The sequence below is a fragment of the Lepidochelys olivacea genome, assembly GCF_965140295.1.
Source record: "Lepidochelys olivacea isolate rLepOli2 genome assembly, chromosome: 2".
Taxonomy (NCBI): domain Eukaryota; kingdom Metazoa; phylum Chordata; order Testudines; family Cheloniidae; genus Lepidochelys; species Lepidochelys olivacea.
Window position 1 is genome coordinate 186,360,804 of NC_140412.1, and position 21,965 is coordinate 186,382,768.

Here is a 21,965-nt window from a genome sequence, read left to right on the forward strand (position 1 = left end):
GTGATGAGTACTTTAGGCCTCACCCAGCAATGCTCTTAAGAATGCTCTTAACTTTACACATGTGAGTAATGCCCTGAAGGTAATGGGACGTCTCGAATGCTTCATGGTAAGCATGTACTTCGCTGGATCCAGTACACCGTACTCAACACCTCACAGGATAAAGCACCAAGAGGTTGGGGCTAGTAAACTAGAAGTAGTTCAGACTGTTTGAAAGCTCATCTTCTGTGGCCTTCTCTCTACTTCTGGCAGCACGTAGGGTATGTGTAGCTACGCGCCACAGGGAAAAGCAGGCCTCACTCATACTGTAGTGTGTAGCTCCATGCAGCAGTGATGCAGGGAGGAGGCAGTGGAGAACCAGCAGAGCCTTTTCCCGCTGCCTCCTCCCTGCCAGAGCCCTTCCTCACTGCTGGAGTCTCCCTCTACAGTAGGGAAAGGCTCCAGGAGTGGGGTGACAGCAGGACACTACACTCCTAAAAACAGCAGTGTAGACCCAAAAGACACTGCTTGGGCATGTAGAGAGCTATGTAGGGGACATTCCCTAAGGCTCAGGTGTGTGTCTTAATTCACCTAAGCAGTGCCTCGCTGTTTACAGAGCTATTTATACCGATGATAGGGAGGCATGCATGCAGTGTATGTGCTCTACATACTGCCGTAAGTGTAGACGTAGCCTATGAACCACAGGAACTGCCTCTGTTTGTGTATCAGGGGATCAAGCCTCTATAATCATTAATGATACGTCTAGTGTTATTAACAAAAATCCATACTTTGACTCTCTTTTGCATATGCAATATGCCCAGATTTTAACATTAGATTTGTGTTTTATTTATTTCTTCTATTGAAGATTTCACTTAATCTGTACATGGGTTTTTGTAAGCCCTTCTAATTAGATCAGAAGCATTTCAAAGTCCTGCAATATGTTGCAGTGTTCCTACTGTAAGTGCAGCAGGAAATGGACACAGCAACCTATCTGGCATATGACTAGTACTGCCTAAAAAGAAGGTTTTAATGATGCCTTGAGCCAGATTCCTGATTCCCTACATGTTTTATAGTGCAGCAAAATGAGCAGCCTCTAGGCAACCCCATGACAGGTTAGAAATGAGAAATTTTAAGGGCTATTAAACTTTCTAAAGTGTTCCCAGTGGATCAGCATAAACTCACTTAGTGCCTGTATTTCTGTAATTGTAATACAGTGGGAACATTCACGGTGTTCAATGGCTTATTCAAGGAACTAATACTTCCAGCTCTGTGGTATTGCAGAGGGAGTGGGTTAAAGCTGTGATGCAAGGGGAAAAAAGTGCAGTGGAATGGTAGTTGAAGACATGCTGCAGGTGTTTTACTTATGCATCCTCTTCTTCTTTGGGTCTAGATTCACATGGGGGACTTGGGCACCTACCTGCCACTTCAGGTGTTCCACACCCGCATCTCACCTGCGGTGAGATCCAGTCAGCATGCTCAGAGGCCATCTAAGAACATGCCTCCCAGTTGGGCTGTGCACAAAACACAGTGGTGGTGGTTCTGACCCTTACACCCAATAGCCCTGGGCTGGAGCACATGCCTTAGGATGTGGGAGATCCAGCTCCAAGTCCCTCCTCTACCTGATTCAGAGCAGGGACTTGAACACAGAACACATCCTAGGTGAGCACCCTCTCCACCGAGCGATAGGAGTGACATTCTGAGGTGGAAAGAGAACAGGAGGACTTGTGGCACCTTAGAGACGAACCAATTTATTTGAGCATCAGCATTCGTGAGCTACCGCCCACTTCATCGGATGCATACTGTCATTCGGAGGTGGGAATCTCTCCCGTTGAAGCTGTTTGAGTGTGTAAGAAATGCTTAAATAGTCATTGGGAAAGAGTACGAATGACTATAAAATGAGTGTATTCACCAAGTGGAAAGGAATGAGTGAATGGTGCAAAGACAGGAAATACACAGAATAAGGAATTAGAGCCTCTTCCTAGACCTTTGAGTTTTGTATGAACTTTTGGACAGAGATGACATCCATAAAACATGTCTCAGAGTCTTGGTATATGCGTATAGTCTGAGAGCACAGTCTAGCCCTTTACTGTGAAACAGATTTCTTGAGACATATCCCAGGGTAGCATATAGTGACAGTTTGTATCATAAGAGCGGTTTCGACATTAACATGGATAAGCACTGTACATTAAGTACTATAAATTCATCTGTGTTATGACTATATATGGGTAAAAAGGGGCGAATGACTATGTATGGGTAAAAAGAAAAGGAGTACTTGTGACACCTTAGAGACTAAAATTCATTTGAGCATAAGCTTTCCTGAGCTACAGCACACTTCATCAGGTGCATGCAGTGGAAAATACAGTGGGGAGATTTTATATACACAGAGAACATGAAACAATGGGTGTTACCATACACACTGTAACGAGAGTGATCAGGTAAGATGAGCTATTACCAGCAGGAGAGAGAAAAAAAAAACAACCTTTTGTAGTGATAATCAAGGTGGGTCATTTCCAGCAGTTGACAAGAATGTGTGAGGAACAGTGGGGGGAGAAGGGAGGGGAACTGGGGGGGGGGGGAAATAAACATGGGGAAATAGTTTTACTTTGTGTAATGACACATCCACTCCCAGTCCTTATTCAAGCCTAATGTAATGGTGGCCAGTTTGTAAATTAATTCCAATTCAGCAGTATCTCATTGGAGTCTGTTTTTGAAGTTTTTTTTGTTGAAGAATTGCCACTTTTAGGTCTGTAATCGAGTGACCAGAGAGATTGAAATGGATGCCAAGTAAGGTTACGCTGCCAGAGTGGCATGAAGGGGCCTTTGTGTCCAGGAGAATCAGAGCCAGAAGAGTACCCAGAAGTTACCTGCTACAGGACAGGCCCAACAAAGAAAATAACAGAACGCCACTAGCCATCACCTTCAGCCCCCAACTAAATCCTCTCCAGCGCATCATCAAGGATGTACAACCTATCCTGAAGGACGACCCATCACTCTCACAGATCTTGGGAGACAGGCCAGTCCTTGTTTACAGACAGCCCCCCAACCTGAAGCAAATACTCACCAGCAACCACATGCCACACAACAAAAACACTAACCCAGGAACCTATCCTTGCAACAAAGCCCATTGCCAACCGTGTCCACATATCTATTCAGGGGACACCATCATAGGACCTAATCACATCAGCCACACTATCAGAGGCTCGTTCACCTGCACATCCACCAATGTGATATATGCCAACATGTGCCAGCAATGCCCCTCTACCATGTACATTGGCCAAACCGGACAGTCTCTACATAAAAGAATAAATGGACACAAATCAGACGTCAAGAAATATAACATTCAAAAACCAGTCGGAGAACACTTCAGTCTCTCTGGTCACTCGATTACAGACCTACAAGTCGCAATTCTTCATCCAAAAAAACCCTTCAAAAACAGACTCCAACTGGTAATAGCTCACCTTACCTGATCACTCTCGTTACAGTGTGTATGGTAACACCCATTGTTTGATGTTCTCTGTGTATATAAATCTCCCTACTGTATTTTCCACTGAATGCATCCAATGAAGTGAGCTGTAGCGCACGAAAGCTTATGCTCAAATAAATGTGTTAGTCTCTAAGGTGCCACAGGTACTCCTTTTCTTTTTGTGGATACAGACTAACACAGCTGCTACTCTGAGATCTGTATATATGGGTAGTAGTCAATTTTTAATTTAGCATCTCTAACATTTTGCATTAAGAGGAAAACCTAAAAGGCTTGGATCCAGATGTCAGGAAAATCACATACTCCCAGCATCCTCCTGGGCCTAGGTCTGACCATTGTTTTTTTACAGAGAACTCAGATATCAAATCATATCCCAGACTCTTTAGTACTGTATAAGCAGATACTCCAAGCGACTCTTTTGAAAGGGAACTTGGGAGAAGTTTCTCTGTATCCCACCCTCATCTTTTCCTGTTATGGTGGTAGAAGATGCAAAGTTAATGCAGGAGTAGCTGTCTACTGAAGGCAGACAAGACTGGAAAAGAACAGAATTAATTTGTTGGTGCCTCTGTAAATAATACAGCTGAGAGTGGATATTGTTTCAACTCAGATTGTGGGCCATATTCTTGGCCACAACCTTATTATCTATTATTATTTCTATTGCCGAAGTGCTTATGAGCCCCCGTCACAAAGGGACCATAAAGCCACCTTAATTGCAAGTTAAAGATTCCCTTACGTGGCAAGGCAGGCAACACCAGCTCTACACCACCCCATCTGTCTGCACAGGAGGTGTAGGGGGAGTGTGGCAGGCAAAGTGGGGAAACAGAGCATCACAGTAATCTCAAGCTGGTGGCACAAACTCTTTGAGTCACTGGCAACCAGGCACAGCTCAGAGCAAGCATGAGATAGCTTTAAATTGTGCCAAAGGCTCTGTCCGGCTCAACCATCAACAGTCTGTAAAGGTGGCATAAAGCTAGTCTTATGCCACTCAAGCCCTGTGCCTGTCAGTTTCCTTTTCTTTTAAAAAAAGAAAAGAATCCCTGCACCTTAAACCCCCTTCAGATTCCCAAGGAAATCCCGGATGCAGGTTAACTTCTCAAGAGGACACCATTATAAGGTGATTACAATGGCTACTGCTGAAGATGTGCAATGAACAGGTCTTTCTTGGGAGAGCTATATTTTTCCCGTTACCAGAACTTCAGGCCACCTTCTTATTTCATTGGTAATATAGACATAAATCTTCCAAAGAGACTTCCAGTACTGTGGACACTGTCATTTTATCCAGCTATTGCCCCGGCTTAGTCACAAGTTCATTTGATTTTATTGATGCAGCCTCAAACTCGTCAGTCAAAGGAAACATTTGAGTGAAATCTGTATGTTTTTAATAGGGTAACGATTCTGAAAGCCCTCAGACAGAGCTTTCTTGGGACAAGAGAAAAACAAGAAGCCTACTACAATGAGCCCTTCAATACAGGATTTTTCACTACGAAAGCAGCATTATCTAATTGTTTTAGCATCGGCTTGGAAGTCAAGAGATCACGGTTTTAATAGACTCTATCCGTGCCTCACTTATTAATCTCCCTAGCTATTATTACTCAATAATACATCCTAGCATACCAGGGATGTTGTGAGGCTTAATCATTGAATATACGTGAAGCACTTTAAAATCCTTGGATGCAGGTGCTATTCTGACAGCAGACATTTGGACCAACACACACAGGATCGAACAAGGGACTGCCAGTTCTAAAGCCTGGGCTGCTACAACTTGATCCAAAACTCCACGAGTGGGGTTGTTCACAGACTCATATCTCCTGAGGATCAGGCGCAGAGGGGAACACACATCCGCCAGTGGGTTACACTATATTGGGGTGCTCAATAGTACTATTTTAGTTTTATTTTTACAAGTAGTACCAAGAATGGTGTATTGGCTCTCTGTTTCTTATGAAATTTTATGAAACCTTGGTCCGAAGGTTCCTTGCTTTAAAGTACAGGAATGGTTTGGCTTCTACTGATAGGAAACATTGAAAAGGAAACAGTGCAAATCTCTCCAGAAGAACATGAGATGTGGATGTGTACATGCCTGTCATAAACATACAGCCAAGGGTAGCATAAAATACCTCCTTTACCTGTAAGGGTTAATCAGTTCCATTAACCTAGTTGGCACCTGACCAGAAGGACCAATGGGGAAAGAAGATACTTTCAAATCTGGGGAGGGTTTTTTGTTTGTGCTCTTTGTTCTCTCCAAGACAAAGAGAGAAACCAAACAAGTAATCCAGCTCCTACTGAATGATACATCTAAAATTACAGAAATAGTAATAGCAAGGAAATGCATTAGAGTATCTTTTGTTTTAGCTTGTGAATTTTCCCTATACTAAGAGGAAGGTTTATTCCTATTTTTTGTAACTTTAAAGTTTTGCCTAGAGGGGAATCCTCTGTGTTTTAAATCTTATTACCCTGAAAAATTACCTTCCATCCTGATTTTACAGAGGTGCTTCTTTTAGTTTTTTTCTTTATAATAAAGTTCTGTTTTTAAGAATCTGACTGGGTTTTTTTGTGTCCTAAAAACCCAAGGGTCTGGTCTGTGCTCACCTTGTTTACTCTCAAGCCTCCTCAGGAAAGGGGGTGAAGGGGCTTGGGGGGATATTTTGGGGAAACAGGAACTCCAAGTGCTCCTTTTCCTAAATCTTTGTCTAACTCACTTGGTGGTGGCAGCGATACCGTCCAAGGACAAGGAAGAATTTGTGCCTTGGGGAAGTTTTTAACTTAAGCTGGTAGAAATAAGCTTAGGGGGTCTTTCGTGCAGGTCCCCACGTCTGTACCCTAGAGTTCAGAGTGGGGAGGGAACCCCAACAACCCCCCATACTCTCAGGGAACACAGAACCTTTTTAGTAGCATCCTTTAAACACATGGACAAGGACAGCATCTCTGTTTTCCTTTCACACTAGCCTATTTCCATTTAAGAACCACTTAAAAGCTATCCACAGAACATTCTCAGCACAAATAATGAGTCCATGTTTATTAAGTCCTCGATGAAAACAATTAAGAAAGGAGAATTAACTATTTTTCTAGTTTCCTTTGGCTTTCTTTGAGCCATGAATTTGCAGATTCTTACCTGTATGGAGTTATCAAGACTGCATACATGAGATAAGTTACATAGGTGCATTAACATTTATAAAGACAGGGCCTGTCAGGCTGTGTCATCTCTGCCAAAATAAGAAAGCAAAACCCAGCAGGAGCTAAGAACACTTACCATCTGGACAACTGGGAGATGCAGACAACAGCATTCTCTTGCAAAATGGCTACTTCACAGCTGCAGCCTCTTGTCTCTGTCACAGTTAGAGGAACCAGGCCCCAGAAAAGCCTTCTGGGAAATAGTTCCCATAAGAGGCCAACCCACAGCACAGAGGAAGGCAATTCTAGAGAAGGGGTTGTTTCTGCATCATGATGATTGCCACACTTGCTTAGGACACCTGGAAGAGATCAATAAGGAGATCAGCCTCCCCCCTTTGAAGAGCCCTTATTTAATATATTTGAGGCAGTATATTTATCAACCTCAAACTGTAAATATATGGAAATGTATTACTAACAATGTGTTACAGAAATGCTTAGAGGCCCCAGCTGAGACTGCGCTCCCCCACCTCATTGTTGTAGGGACTGTGCAAACATATAGTAAATGCAGTCCTTGCCCAAAAGAGTGTACAATCTAAAAGAAAAGATGACCTTTGATAAGTCACTTAATCTCTCCATACCATCTATGAAATTAAGATAAACACTTTTCCCCCCTACCCTTTGTCTGTCTCGTCTATTGGTTTGTAAGCTTTTTGAGGCAGGGTATGTTTCTTACTATGTTTGTATACCCAATGGGGCTCTGGCGTGCTTGGCCTCATGAGACTATGACCATTCAAATGATAAATAATAATACACAAAGTCTGTGGTAGAGCCAGGAAATGAATCTAAATCTCATCAAATCTAGACCAATACATGAACCATAAGACAATCCTTCTTTAAAAAAAAAAGTCTCAAAACAATTAAAATATCCATAAACAACTGGAAATAGCTTGATCTGTAGTAGTAAGGAAAACAGAAAGCAGGCTATTGAATAAGAAAGAGCTTGAGTCTCACAGAAACACATTGAGTGTTTTGAAGTATCCAGTGTGGACTCGGAAAAATGGATTGCAAAAGTCAGAAAATCCTTGACTCAGAAATCTATGTCACTAGCAAATGGGAATTAAATTCTAATTATCAGTCTGACATGTTTCAAAAACTAAAAAACATTCTCTGCAACTGTCACAGAGTCAAAACAATTATTTGCATGCATGAGCAGATGTCAGATATTGTAGGGGCGTATATGTACTTGCAAATTTAAAACAGAAAATTTTCTAAAATTGGAGGTATAATCTGTTACCCTAATTGCAACATATACACAAATCTTGCGTGGAGGGAAAAGTGCTGATTTAGTCTTTCTATTTTTCTCTAACACAGAAGCTGACTTCTGAGCACAAATAAACTGAAGTAGAATAGAGAATCAATCACATCTTTAGACAGATCCAAAAACCTCTCCAGTTTTCCAGCCTCATCTTTGAATTCTGTTGTTTTGCCTTCTGTCCTGTTACTGTTATTTGCAAACTGGAAGAGTATATTGTATTTTGATTGTATTTGTACTGTATTTAATGGTAATAGTAGCTTGCACTAACAATATACAATGCCTCTTATACCCAACTATACCCAGAGTACTTTACAAATGTAGGCCCAGCATCTGCAAATAATTCTCATGTAAGGATGGTTACTGTTTTTTATTTTTATCCCAGAGCATCCAAAGTGTAAAAAGAAAAGGAGGACTTGTGGCACCTTAGAGACTAACACATTTATTTGAGCATAAATTTTCGTGAGCTACAGCTCACTAGTACTTGTGGCACCTTAGAGACTAACCAATTTATTTGAGCAAACTGCTGTAGCTCATGAAAGCTCATGCTCAAATAAATTGGTTAGTCTCTAAGGTGCCACAAGTCCTCCTTTTCTTTTTGTGGATACAGACTAACACGGCTGCTACTCTGAAACCCATCCAAAGTGTGTTTTCCGTCCAGAATCCATTATCCCACCCCCAAGATCTGACAGTCTAAAGATTGACATGTATGCAAACCAAGCAGATGGGGGGAGCAAATACATGTGTAAAAATGCTGTAAATTATACCTAGATTGTTCTTTCAGGTGTGACACTGTCAATTTTCTTGTAGGCATCATGACAGAAATTGGTCTTCGGGAGAGACTTCAATGTGGAGAAACTTAGGGCCTCACCCCAGATTTGTTCAGGAAAAATTTTCCATGCACCCTCACCCAAGTTCAGGTCATAGAATTAGACCATTAAACTAAATACAAGCGACATACTTTTTCACCAAACATTCACATGTAACCATCTCCAGGGTGGAGTGCAATGACTGCTTAACAGCATCCAGCTACACTACAAGGCTTAAAATTGTAGGGGAAGTTGAGGTAAGTAAAACTACGTTCCCATCACCCCATCATACAGAAAACAGGAGAGTTATGTCTGCTTTTATTTATCATAGTTCTTTGCACATCGTAAAGAATAATTGCCATGGTTATGTTAAACAACTAGATTCAAAGGAGTCCAATCTGTTCTCCTCTAGATTCCACTGCGGAGATCCCTAATCTGGTGGTATAACCTGGTGTAGATCCACTGAAGTCAATGGAACTATGCCACTTTCATACCAGTACCTGGCCCGATGCGTGTACTGACCAGTTAATAAGCTGTCAAATAATGATTTGCAGTGAAAGGTTCTGCACTATAATTTTCCTGGTTTGGTATGGTGGCAGCAACCTCTCCAACAAGAGCACACGCATGAGACTCAGGAGTTCCATACATCCCCACGGCAACACATTAGGATGCAATTCAGAAAAGCACTTAAAGCCACGCTTAAATTGGAGATCATATTTAAGTCTCATTGGGACTTAGGCAGATGCTGAAGGGCTTTCTTGAACAGGGTGTTTTCCTGAATTGGAGCCTGTGTTTCTTCCGGTGTTCGTGTCAATGTCTCTGCACTACGAAGCCGTCACTTTTCATGACTGTTTTCTCGGGTTATAGCGACATTTGATTACCTGGCTCTGCTGCCATAGCAGCTTGTCAAAGTTAGACTGAGTATGCGTCTTTGTGATTTAATTAAGTTGAGAAAGAAATCTACTCTTAGAGTTGATCGTTGTTGTTATTATCTGAGTTTGTGTCAGCAAGAAGGATTTTATCATCTAACAGGGAACAAAAACAGTTTTGTCCATAACGCTTATTTAGTATGCATGTAATAACTATATTTTTATTTTGCTATCACATTCAGTTTGAGCAAGATAGGGATGATGCTAATGTCTCCAGGGATTTTCTTGGAAAAAAATGTATTCATAAACAAGTGTGAATGAGTCTAAAGTATATTTTTATTTATTAAGTTCACTGACTGCTTTCCATTCAGAAGATACGGAACTAGAATAAATTAGGACCTTGGGGAATTTGTGCATTCAATGAAGCTAATGACTAACACTTTGGTCATGTTTTCTGTTATGTAATAATATATCCTGTAGCCTTTTGGACTAATCAAGTGAAATAAGGGGATTTATGTACCAATGTGCTTTAAGAAGAGGGCTTAAGCAGATTCCCAAAGTAATTTCATTTGACATTCAAAGCTATTTGATTGCAATATTTGAACACTTCTAGCCACATTTGTATTCAGCATGTGGAAATCCGAGTTTTGTAATGCTTTGAAGTTGACTAATACATGCTGTTGGTTTCTTTTCCTTTTCTGCAGTGCTGATTGATTTCATATCACCCTGGCAAAAACACTGAGAGTACATTCCAAATTGCTAGCGTTATAAAATCCCAGAGTCACTGGCATACTGTGGACTATTATGTGGTATTTGGGGACATGATATTCAAGAGGAAGAAATGGAAGCCTTATTGTATATTAATGACTAACAATTTTTCTCCAGTGTGAATTTTGCTAAGATGGTAGACAATAAAAATCTAATGTAAATATATTTGTAAGAATGTGTTATTTGTGAGAATTTTATTAATATGATATGGTTTCACCTTAACCCAAGGGCTGGGATTCTTGGAAGACACAAAGGCAATGGTGACATGTACGCATAATCCTCCTCTTTCCCCATCATTCTTCCTGTTCTTCCTCCTCACTTTTCTGTCCTTTTATACTTACTGTATATAGGTCACATTCTGCTTTAAAACTTGACTGCAGAGGAAGCTAGCAGCTTGGGCTATTTATATTTGAATTATGGGCATTTTTGCAGTAAATTGAGTTAGAATATCAGCTATAAGGATGGAGGAAGAAGGGATCTATGACAAAGATAAATACAAGAGTGTGCCACTTGTAGACAGAACATACACTTGGAATGAATCCCCGGGCATGAAGCATCTTAAAGTTCCTATAGCCATTCCACTCATTTTGCTTAGAACACTTTAGTTCTTTGCTGTCCAAAAAAGTTGCCACGTGCCGATTACACGAATGTCACTATGCATGTACACTTTAATATAGAGTTCTCACTTACATTAGGATATTAACAAGAGCATTGAAGATCCCTTTCTTGCAATCACACACACAAATGCCAGTTCTGTTTTTGGTCCACCAATGACTTCCACCTGACATTCAATCCAAACACTGCCCTCAAGTAATTAACATAGTAAAAAGTCAACAAACAAAAAACTCCAGAAGCTGCCTGAAAAGCAGAGTTTATGACCTTTCACTAATAATACCCCCAGCTTGCCACAACCCCAGCTCCACCAGTATTGCTAGTCCTTGCTGCACAAGGGCCCTCGGCAACTAGAAGAGGGTTCTGGCCCTCTTGATGGTATGGATAATAAATTAAATATAGTAATAAGTAAGAATCACATAGTTCTGACCTGATTTGTAGCTATAGGGAACACATGGGAAAGAATTCACCTTTTTTAGGTAAGGGGGAATAAAGACGACACCTAAGAACTAAATCTTGTTTACTCACTTGTGCACTCCTCCTTGGAGTGAGTAGTTCCACTTCAACTGCTCATGTGGGTCTGGTAAGGTTTGCCAGATCCAGTCCTACCAAATAGTGAAAGAACTTGGAGATAAACAGCTCAGTGTTTCTCTATTCTGGCTACCTTTTAAGAAACATGTTCATACAGTCCCCTTAATTTGTATGTTATGCTGCTTTCTCCCTCACCCTTCCAAAATGCAGCACCATGGAGGTTGCTAAGCAACATTCTTGATAAGGTCTCAGCATCCATCAGTGAAATGCTACATTCTTCCACGCTCTGCTCCATCTCAGAACTGAGGAGGGTGTCATTCAAAGAACATCAGTAAATGCTGGCTTCTGAGGTAGGAAACAGAGGCCTTGACAGCTGGAGAAGAAAGAGGCTACTATTTTTAAATAACTAACTGGTTTTGAGAGAGAGAGATTACAGAACTCTGATTTTGCAGTCAGTGAAATAGGAGGTCTTTGGCAGGTCAGAAAGCCTTCTTAATTTAGTATGGATTTTTGGTTTGAACTAAGGGTTTGGTTGTTGTTTTTTTAGCACTCCTCTACCTAGGTACACAGCAGTTTAGTGCTCTCTCTAATGAAGAAAACATTTTAAAGCTATTAAACTAAATGAGGGAGAAAAAGCCAGTATAACCATTTGCTACCACTCATGTTTATCTAGTGGCCAAAACTAAAATGTGGTTAAGAGTTTTCCACGTAGCAGATTCAAACCCATCAGTCTTATGTGAGGCTATAATTAAAATAGGCAGTATTCCCTAAGAAGTGTGCTTGTGATGTATTTCCATGTAGCTGTGTGTGCATGTGTGTGTGTGAGATGCCAGCTATCAGATGGATCAGACCAGCACTTTTCAGAACCTAATTATTTTTCTACCTACTCTGTTATAATTAGAGTTGGGTGAATAATTCATAATGAATAATTTATTTGCTTAATTTCACCTTTTTCCCCCTATCAATAGCTGTCCACAGGCTGTGGAATTCTTGAATTTATTCATAATTCAAAATTTCTTCAGTGATTAATTCTTGGTCTACAGATCAAGTAACAACTGCAAATTGCAAATACTCACAATTCAAAATTCATGCTGGCTACTGGTATGGTTCATAAGTTGCTGGGAATTGCTTCTGTTTCCCTCTTTGGATGATCAGCCAATGAGGCACTGATTGCAATTTGTGGGGGGTTTTACAACTGAATATGCAATTTGATATTTTCCTGTGGTGAATATTAGCTAAAATTCACTTTTTGCAAGTATTTGCACTGGTAAACCAAAATGTTCATGGAAAATGAACATAAAAATGTAGCAAACAGCTGAATCTAAATTTGCTTTCAAATATTTATAAAATAATTTTTTCCTCTACTGTTTGCTCAGATCTAGTTAAAATCACACCAGACATTGTTGATCCAACCCCTTTATTGTCTACCTGAATATGTCAGTCAGACCTCCATCAGAGTTGTCTATTCTGTTATAGCTGGGATCACCAGGTGGTGTTGTTACACATAGTCTTAGCAGTTCTTTTTTTTTTTTTTTAGCATTTGAGCAAATTTTTAGTCTTGGAAGAAAATGCTGTGTTACTTTTGTTTTCCTTATGTTGTTTTTCTGATGCAGATTCTTTGGGGGAGCTGTGGCAAGCAGCAAGGTAGTTTTCTCTCTGCCCTAATCTCTCTAACTAAAGTCAATTCTTGCAAAGGAGTGCTCCATAGGATCCAAGCATTGGTGTTTCAGTTAAGTTCCTGACAGAAGATATTTCTTGTGCATTCTTTGTGATAACTTCTGTTCTAGAAGAGGTGCATATGTGGAAATAAAACAAAGTCACACTAAGCATATACCCAGACTCTGTGTCACTGATCTCTCCTTCAGCAGGGGGCAACTCTGCAAAGCCCCAGGCATCTACTACTGCTCAGCACAGGGGGTGACAATATCAAGTAAGTAATGACAGCATTACATAATAACTAACATCATGAATACAACAGAGGTTCCCAAACTCTTGTCTATGGATCATTGGTAGTCTACAGAGAGTTGCTTAGTCACACAGGACTTGATCCAAGGCCTATTGGAATCAATGGGAGCATTTTCATAGACTTCAATGGGCTTTGGTGCTGGCACATCGCCTTTTTGCATCAAAGAGAAATAGAAGAGATGGGTGGGAGAGATTAAATGAAAAGCAAAAAGCAAACACAGTGCAACTAATTTTTTTCCAAAAAGCACAACACACTTATCACATTCAAATCAACTAAAAAGGCATTAAATACTCTCCTGTGTAATTACTGAAGTTGCAACAGGGGTCTTGTGTGACGAGGAATGCGAGAGTGTGGGGCCCATGCAGTCACAAAGAAGAGAGGTAGGTGGTCCACAGTACAATCCTTTTAGTCCACCAGACAATCTCTTTAAAATGTGGCCCACAATATGAAAAAACTGGTCTAGATCTAGCATAAACACTTGTCTCAGTATAACAGTTATTCTAAAGCAGGCAAAACTCTGGCCAGCTTGGTGGCCTAGAAGTATGGCTCATCATGACTGTGATGAAGTGAAAATTTTCTGTAACATTTTTATGAACGCTATGCATGGCAATGACTGACTTGACTAGGAATTGCTACCCAGCAAGTGAAAAAGAATTCAAAATCTGCTTTGGGGGTAGAATTGGAAACATGAGGTAATTGTGTTGTGTAACTGTCTGTGGCGGTATGAATGAATCGTTAAAGACCGGCTGAAACCCACCCATATTGATGGAGCAGACAAAACCAATTGGAACCCTAACGACCAAACAACTGACACCTAACAATAGGAAACTTCAGCATATGAACATGTGAATTCAGCAGGGGTCTGCAGGAGGAGGACAAGGGACAGAGAAGTGACAGGCAGCTGGGATAAGACCGGGTCTCTGGAGAGCCAAAGGAATTCAGCTGGGACTGGGAGACAGAGACACAGAGAGGAAGTCAAGATGCTTTCACGGTAGCATGGCTCAGGGAAGCCCTGACTTGGCCAATATGGACTATGTCTTCACCTTTGCTTCTCTGTGCTAACCTCAGGACTTCCCGATGCTGTGTTCCAGTTGGCTAATAAACCCTACTCTTCTTTGAAAAGGCTGCCTGGTGTCACTGCACATACTGGCAGAGATGCATTGATCCCTGAAGAGGGCAAACATTCTCTGAAGAAGAATATCTCAGTTGGACTCATTGGGCAGAGCTCACAGTGTGAAACAGGAGTGCTGGAGTCTAGAGGCTCAGTCTCTGAGGCACTGTGGCCATATGGCCTATGCTTAAAGAAGAGCAGGACCCTTTGGGGGTCTGTCACACTGAAGGGACTCCAAGGACCCATTTAAAAACTGAGGAGTGGCACACAACCTTTGAGTCCATGACATTTACCATACAGGAGATATAGGTTTAGTCTTTGTCTTGGTCTCTTGTCGTATGTGCCAGCCATCTCACGGTGACAGAAGGCCCAGTTCACCATCACCCTGCATTCGCATGACTACAAAGTGGGTGTAAAATGCCACCAGATCCATTTCACACACACATTACACTGAAATGGCTCCATTTCACACACACATTACACTGTGAGTACACAAGGTGGAGAGCAGTGATGAGTACACAAGGTGGAGGGCAGTGATGAATCAGGCCCAGCACCTTTATCCCCTTAGAGAGAAGTAGGGCTTTATGTCACTCAAAGCTTGAACCATTTAGATTGTAAATGGAACTGTGCCCATTCCTCTGATCAGAAAGAAGCTTGCTAGTGCCTGTGATGTGGAGACTTGGTGGTGATTAGTGTAAAAACTGTGGGAGGATGGAGGGGACCTTTACAGCACTGAAAGAAATCCAAAAAGTGCCCTGGAAAGAGAATAAGTTCCTGAAAATTGAAACTAGAATTCTGTGCAGACTTGAACCACAAGAGGCCTGAAGACACAATTAGGAGGGGTCTGAGTTTGGAAATATTGGAAAATATTAGCTAGCCACTTGTCTACAGCTATTTGTTTTTCTAAAGACATATTATCCAATAGTCCTACCCTTTAATTTATAGAAAGGTATATTCACTGCCCATTTATATCTGGAAATGGGAACAGAACCATCCTCAATTGTATGTCTCCATCTTAGTCACGGAGGATGAGTGACAATTTTTGTTTCGCTATTGTAACTCACTAATAATATATGGGTTTGTCACCAAAAAAGCCACTACCCTAAAAAAATTTCAAATGAGATAAAAGTTATCCAGTCCCGAGACATAAACCTTATTTTCCTAAGGCTCAATGGACCATCCATACATAGCACTGTCTGTTTGTCTGTCTCCATACTTAGCACTGTCCATTTGTTGGCTGGTAATCTTATCTGTAAAATCTACCACAAATATTAATAAACAGCTGCAGAAGTCTTGCTTGGAAAGAAAATAAAATGTGATTCAAGTAATATTAAATGGTGAAAGACGCTCAGAATTAACATAGTTTTATTTCTTGAAAGAACAAGGAATTTTGGGTGTCTCAGAATTATTTGGAGCTCTTAAAAGAAATTAGTGATTTTAAGGGTAGTACCTCAGTTATGACATGGACTCAGGAGTTAGGAAAGCCAGCTTCTCTTCCTGCCTCTGCCACAGACATGTTGAGTAAACTTGGGCAAGTCACTTAGGCCCTGACCCACAAACATTTAGGCACAGAGAGTATGTCTACACTGCAATAAAATGCCCTTGGCTGGCCCATGTCCACTGACTCAGGCTTGTGGCACTTGGGCTGCTGGGCTATAAAATTGCAGTGTAGATGTTTGGACTCAGGCTGGAGACTGAGCTCTGGACCGCATGAGTGGGGAGGGTCCCAGATACTGTGCCCCTCAAAATCCGTTCATGGAAAGGATCCTCTGTGTGTGAATCTTCCCTCACTACATAATCTCACAGCCACTTCTCCACAGTATCAACTTCTTCTCAAGACCTCATGGAAGGTGTTCCCTGGGGTTGGGATATAAACAGGCAGGACCTGGCAGGCTGCAGTGGGGTGTGGGCAGTATTTGTGTTGGAGGAGATGCTGAGTTTGGACAGTGAAGATTTCCTCTAAGGACGATTCAAAGGGCAATGTTCAAGAGAAGTCTCTGATACAAAACTTCCTTACAGCCCTGTTGCCACAGAGCAGGACAGAGATTGCTGTGGGCCCAAAGTGGCTATGAATGGTCCGGTTCCCCAGTGGATTCCCCCAGGATCTTTGCAGTTTGTTGGCAGCTTCCACAGCTCATCTCCTGAGGAGCAAATCTCCTGACAGAACAATCAGGACGAAACTATGGAAGAGGACCCTCATGAAATTTTCCTCCCACATGGCTCCCTTCCCACAAGTTCCATGAGATGGATTAAAGCTACAACATTTCAATCCCACCCTAATCATTCCCAGAGTTTGAGGGTTGGATCAGCCCACTGTAGCAATAAGGATCTGTTGCAGAGCCAGATCCAAACTTCCCCAAAGTTTGGGAGTGTTCCAATCCAGAGAGTTCTTCAAATACTTCCTAAAATGAAGGTCAATTCCTACCTACCTGTTCTTCTGTAAGCCACCTGACAGATCTCTTGGTCATGTCGAGAGACAACATAGTTGTCCATATTAACCTCTCTGTTCTTCCGGATCAGCCAGGAGGGGGTGCTGATGTAAACAGATGTTGAAATCTCCCCTTTTCCCAGTGAGAGAAATGATAATTATCAGTCCTCCTTATACTAGACCTTGCTTGTCTAGAGCCCTGTAGTCTATATTTTAAGTCACATCTCATGCTAACTAAATCACCTCCCCTGCTACCCACCAACCTTCTTAACCCCATAATCTTTTGAAACTACAACCCAAACAGAAGCAGCAAGCAAAACAATACAAAGAATCCCTTGCATCTGCAGCAAACTGAGTACAGTTTCACTTTCAATAGCTTTCCTTTTTTTTTTTTTTTTTTTATTCCAAATGCCGCTCAAACAAAGGGACATGCTTTTGGGGCTATTTGAGTAATAAAAAAGACCTTAAGATAGCAGTCAAAAATATGTGCAGTAATAATGAAGGAATTTTTCCAGCCCTGCACTTAATTTAAAATTGCCAAGATTAGCATATGCACTTTACTCTGGGCACTCTAGGAGTTCAGACCTCTCTCTCTCTCTCTCTTTCTCTCTGTGCATCTCTTTTTCTGTGCTGCTCTCACACCTGCAGCAGCTGATAATCATATGCAGTTCCAAATGAGCTCAGAAAATGAAAATTACCTTCAAAAGGCAGGAAAGTGCATTTGACATCCCTCTTGTTCCAGCACTTGTGAGACTGATATAATTACCACTGTGAGCATGCAGGCAGATGGCAAACTCGGCAGCACCTTGTATTCAGTCAGCAAGACACTGCAGAAATGTTCTCAGTAACATTTTGTTCAAGATGTCTCAACTCACAAATCTAAACACTGGCAACTAGGATAGAACTACTGATTATTAGTTAGCCTGAAATAATGAGAATATTACACCCCACTGGTCTACATGTCTATACAGCTACAGAGCACTAACTATGGCTTATGGGTCATAGCTGTGTGTGATCAGCTCTGAGCAACATGTAAACAAACACTAAGGAAAAAAATCAACCTTAAAAATATAACTGCAGTGAATCAAAAGGAAAGGGCTAGATCCTGCTCTGAGTTACATCAGGGAAAAATTAGAAGTATCTCCACTGAAGTCACGAGAATGAAGGCTGGCGGAATTTTGAATCTATTAATAGATTTCAAACCATGTAGTGTCACAATCTCACCACACCTGTTGGTTTCCAGCTGTGTGAGCAGTATTGGGAAGCTCATGTAGCACCAGGAGGACATGGCAAGACTGAATCAAGCAGATACCCACCTGCCTTGGTGATCTGTTTTTATTTTTCAAGAATCTACCTGGATCCTTGCTCTTGAGCTGGGGGGATTGGGACTGTCCCCTAATGAAAGGGGTCTGTTCTTGGGAGCTGTACCAATCAGGAGGAACGGGGCATGCTGCAAGGGAGAAGATGCTCACATGGCCGGGAAGCATTGCAGACCAAGCTCGATGATCCCACTGCAATAATAGAGGCAGTCGGTTAGTAAAGGGCTTGCCACATTCAAGACCAAATCTGATCTCTCTCTCTCTCTCCCCTATTACTCCAGAAGAATTCACATATATACAGGAGCTTTCATTTTAAACTTACTTCTTGAAATATGGAAAACTTCAAATATAGATTGTATTTCAACATAGAGTGGGGCTGCTTATATGTATGTACAGCACTTTGAACATGAATGGATGGATTCCCAGCGGGTCAAAATCAACATATCTCCAGTGAAGTCACTGGGGCTGTATTGATTTACACCAGTTGAGGATTTGGCACATAAAGTGCTATATAAATGCTATTATTATGTGCAAAGATGGATTGATTAGATGGACCATTTTTCAATACCTTGCCTTGGCTTAGCCTCCGTTTACTGGAATTCTTTAGTCTATACTATTTGTGCTGCGTTCTCTATGGGTAATTTAAAAATATAATTGAAGAGTGATATTTTATTATTAAGGTAGACTATTTTGTATTGTTAACTATTTGTGCTCATGTAATGCTAGATCTTTAAAAACCATAACATGAGATTTATTGTTCTGTCAATCAATATGTGATACTAGACATAAGAGTTAATGCTTCTGATTCTGATCTCAGTTATGCAATTGTAAATCAGGATTATCTCTACTGAAGTCCATACATTTTCACCAATATAAAACCAATGTAAGTGAAATCAGAATCAGGCCCACTATTTCTGAAAGGTATAATGTAGGATTTTCATAATTCAGCCATCTCATGCAGAAAAAAATCATGTTTCCCTCCTATTTTATCGTCTCTTCTGACTTTCAAATGAGAGAAAAATCCTTCAGAATCTCCTAGCATTTTACACACACAGGGCCAGATACTGCTCTCAGTTGCACCAGTCAGGGCCGGCTCTCGGTTTTTCGCAGGGGCTCATTGGTTGACGGAGTGGGGCTGGAGGGAAAAAAAGGATGGCCGGAATGCCGCCCCTGGAAATGTGCCACTCCAAGCACATGCTTGCTTTGTTGGTGCCTAGAGCCGGTCCTGGTACCAGTGTGAATCCAGAGTAACTATTGTTTTAAATTGATGCTGTCTCAGGTGGAATAACTGAAAACAGAACACAATTCATAGTTCATATACTGAGAGATAAAAGTTCTGTTTCAGTGAACAAAGTTCATGAACTGAGGCGCCTAGCAAGTTAGAAAGTTCTGCTTCCTGCATATTTAACTGGAAAACAGTCAGCACGCTATGTTGACTGTGTTTTTGTTGATGCTGAAATGGAGTTGGCTTTCGTTCTTGAACATTCTTAGTGCTTGTCTCTTTCTCACTCTCTTTCTCAGACTGCTTGGTTGTGAATGAGTTTGTACAGAAATACAGTAGCAATTTAATTTTGATTGACAAGCAATGCTGTACTGTTGAGAAAATACTGAGACAGCGGTAGTAATGATACTGTGTTTGACACCAACACCTTCAACAGTACGCTTTACAGGCAAATGCATCCTTTGCTGCAAATATCAGCTTCAGTGCAGCCATGAAGTGGGGCTGGCAGACAGTAAGGGTATCTACACTAGGCTTTTTTAACTACAGTAGTTGCTGATTAACATGAAGTACTTAACACATCTGTAAAGGCTAGCATGGACACTCACTAAGCGTTTGTTCCAAGATGCAAACATTTATGCTTGTTCCAGGGCTCAGATCTTACTTCACTTTTTAAAAAAAGAGGCATTTTTTACCTCTGGGTAACTAACACACATGAGCTATCCCAAGGTTTAAAAAAACACAGTGAAGAGAAACACTTGAATTTTACTATGAGGTAAACTAGGCAAGGTCAGCACTCTGCCCCTGCCTGGAGTTGATCTTCCCTAGTTTACCCTTAAGGTAAAATTAAAGTGCCTTGTCTTTGCCATGTTTTTACTAAGGCTAGCCAGAAAACAAGAATTCCATTTTGTGAAAAATTTCAAAGTGTTAGCATTTGGTTTTGTTCCCCACACACAGACTGAGACCTTCCAAAATTTTTCATGAAAAATAAGAGAGAGAAACAGACAGACAGACCCCAGAATAGTAATAGACCAGTGGTTAGGGCACTCAGCTGGGATGTGGGAGACACAGGTTACGGAGCATGGACTTGCACCTGACCACTGTTGGTTATTCAGGGCTCTCACAAACATTTTCTCTCTCTTTCTCTGATTTTGACCAGAAATTCCATCCTGGACCCGGGAAACATCCCCAGTGAAAGTTTTATCAAAGTCAATATATTTCCACAAAAAGTTTCAGTTTCAACAAATTGCCATTTGCCAACAAAAAAAATTTGTCAAAAAAATTCTTCACCAGCTCTAGTTTTTATTTCGGGATAGCTCATGCGCATTAGTTACCCAAAGATAAAAAACATACCTTTGTTTGGCAAGGAGAATAATGCCTCAGCTTACCTACTGACACAAAACCTTTGGGAAATGTCCACACAGATATATTAACTATCTTGAGTTAATTGGCATCAAAAAGTCTAGTATAGAGAAACGTATGTGACTCAGCAGGGATGGCTGCCACTATATGAGAATGTCAGTCCCTTGTCCTGACAACTTTGAAAATGTCAAGGGAGAGAAGCTGTTATTAGTTTTCTGTCAGTTCAATATCTGTTTATTCGTGTATATGATGGAAAGGAGAGAAGAAAGAAACAGAGAGTTTCCAATGCTGAATATATATTGCAGTAACCTACATAGATTTATAGTACAGGACAAACCAAAATTTCTGGCATAAACAAAAGCTGATTAGTATATAAGGAATATACAGTCTATATCTCAGCCAGAGGTCACTAGAATAACATAGGAGAAACAGAGGGAAAAAAGTTTCCACATTTTAACAAGCTTTGCATAATACTGTGACAAGAACTACAGTGAACAAAATTCACTGCACATAGATCAAGAACCCACAGGCACCTACACAGCATACAGAACAGAACAAGGATGTTCAACAAGCACAAAAACTGCTGATCAAAGCCCAACGTCCTCCTCATCACAAACAATATCATTCCCCTGCTAAAATCCCTTTAACACAATGTAACAGAAAGCCCGCACTTTGAACAGGAATGAACTTAGAAGACAAACAAAAAAAAGCAACACATTTTCGAGCAATTAATACTGAGAAACAAATTCTGCTTCCTGCTCAGCCTTTTTGCCATCAAATATGCAGCCTATAGAGGATCAAGGAAAAAAACTCTGAAAGGTCACAGACCTTTACTATATATACTAACAGACCTGAAGGCAAGAATAAACTTTAACATTATGTATAGACTTTGGACCCAGGTCTGGCCTCACTTTCACCAATGTTACATTAGTGCACCTCGCTGACAATAATAGACTTTTCCCCTGATCCACACCGATATGAAATAAAATCAGACTCTTGGCTTTTCTATTCTTGAAAATATTCATACTCTATGTATTCTCATACTCATCCAAATAATAAGTATGCCTGTTTTGCATTGTTTAAGTACCCACTAG

General features: G+C 40.9%; 1 long non-coding RNA gene across 2 annotated transcripts in view; it reads right to left on the bottom strand.

Moving 5' to 3' along the window:
* Window positions 1-17,050, bottom strand: part of LOC311516371 — a 55,579-nt gene extending 38,529 nt beyond the window's left edge. The window contains exons 1-2 of one of the 2 annotated variants that reach the window (XR_014710394.1): window positions 11,464-11,530; window positions 6,705-6,924 (exon numbers count right to left, since the gene is read on the bottom strand). This is a non-coding gene — a long non-coding RNA (uncharacterized lncRNA). Of the gene's footprint in view, window positions 1-6,704; window positions 6,925-11,463; window positions 11,531-16,972 lie in introns of those variants that run through there. The other variant, XR_014710395.1, reaches the window with a different exon arrangement.
* Between the last annotated feature and the right edge of the window lie 4,915 nt (window positions 17,051-21,965).